We start from the raw sequence: 1,690 nt of genomic DNA on the forward strand, positions 1-1,690 counted from the left end.
TTTGCTCCCAGGACCGAGCACTCCTTGTTCCATGTCAATAGTACTGAGCTTTCTTACTGCTTTTTCATGTCAAAGCACTCTTCAAATATGTACTTAATTAAGCCTCTCTTTTAGCAGAGGTGGCCCTGTTCTCATCCCAGCCTCCCTTTCGGATCTCCTGTGTGGAAAGTCCTCTTTGAAGTCATGCAGTAGAGATACGCAGGGATGAAGGAGAGGAGAACAGAGCCAAGGGCACTCGTAATGAACTTTTGATGGAAAAAAAGTTTAGATTAATCTAGCTATTCTGGCTGCCCTCTATTTGGAATTCTTATAAGAGGAAATACAGAAAGATAATGAGTTAGATTTTTATGTTAGCTGTGAAAGTCCTGCCCGTTCAGTGCATTCGTGAATTCCAGTGCATTCCTGAAGATTTAGAACCCTGCAAATTTCTGCTTTTACAGAACTTATGTATTTTGTATTATGTCTGCACTCTTTATGTTTATTTCTCACATTTGCCTTAGTTCATGGGAGCTTGACTTCTTAAAAGATGCCTATTTTTTGCATACTTCTCCATGGATTGATTCGTGGAAATCCATGATCATTTGTAACTGTGTGTATTATCCATAACTACGATTTTGTAAATAGATGTTGATCATTTGAGAAAGTGTTTTCTAACTGCTTACAATACAGAGGCAATTTCCATGGTAGAATTGAATCTGATGTTACTATACAATGACTGCCAAATAATTCATTTTAATTTCTTATCTCTGGTTATCTTAGTCATTTCCCAGAAAATTATTTTCTTAGATTGCTTATTTAAAGGTTTACAAAAAGATGTAGCAAATATACTCAACATAAATAACTTAATGGCCATAAGTTTCATAATTATAGTAACTTTTTCCTCATTGTATTCTTGTCCAGGCATGCTGGATCTTCCCCGGGACATTAAATTTCATAGATTGGTTCATGTTGTGTTATTGCAAATATCATTTTGATTTTTTCATGCATTGCAGACAGGATATAGAGGTAAAGTAAAAGCCATATTGCATATTTGATTTCCAATTTACCTGAACTTATTAAAAGAACTGTTGAGAGTCATTTTTCTATGCTTACATTGTTTTCCAGGTCACAGTTGCTCTCCTCAGCAGTGAAATTGTCCTTACCAGTTTCTACAAGACAGTGATTCTATTTCTCATGATATTTTAATAGGTATCTGCTCAATAGTGCTAAAGTTCAATTATTTGGAGGTTTTTAACCAAAAAAAAAGTTCATGTATTTGCTTGCTATACATTTTTAGGCATTCCTAATATACTCTGCTCAAGAGAAAATTTGCTTAATTACTTTCCATTTTAAGTATATTTATTTATATTGGATTATTTTCTTAAACATCTAACTTCTTTAGCTTTTTATTATTCAATCAATTCAGGCTTATTGTTTGTTTGTTCATTTCATTAAAAATAAGCCTGGGTGTAATAAACCTGGCACACAGGGGTAATCCCAGCACTCAGAAGAACCACAATAAGATTCAGTGTGGGCTGCACCAGTGTATAGTTCAAGACCAGCCTGAACTGCATAGCAAGATCCTATCTAAACCACCCCCACAGTGAAATTTTAAAAATGCATGAGATTTCATTAGTTAAAGGCAATTATTTCCTAATGGTACTTGCCAAACCATACAAAATTTTATTTAATGCAAGTGGTTTGCATTGCA

Source organism: Octodon degus, unplaced genomic scaffold, assembly GCF_000260255.1.
Source record: "Octodon degus isolate 3935 unplaced genomic scaffold, OctDeg1.0 scaffold00066, whole genome shotgun sequence".
Taxonomy (NCBI): Eukaryota; Metazoa; Chordata; class Mammalia; order Rodentia; family Octodontidae; genus Octodon; species Octodon degus.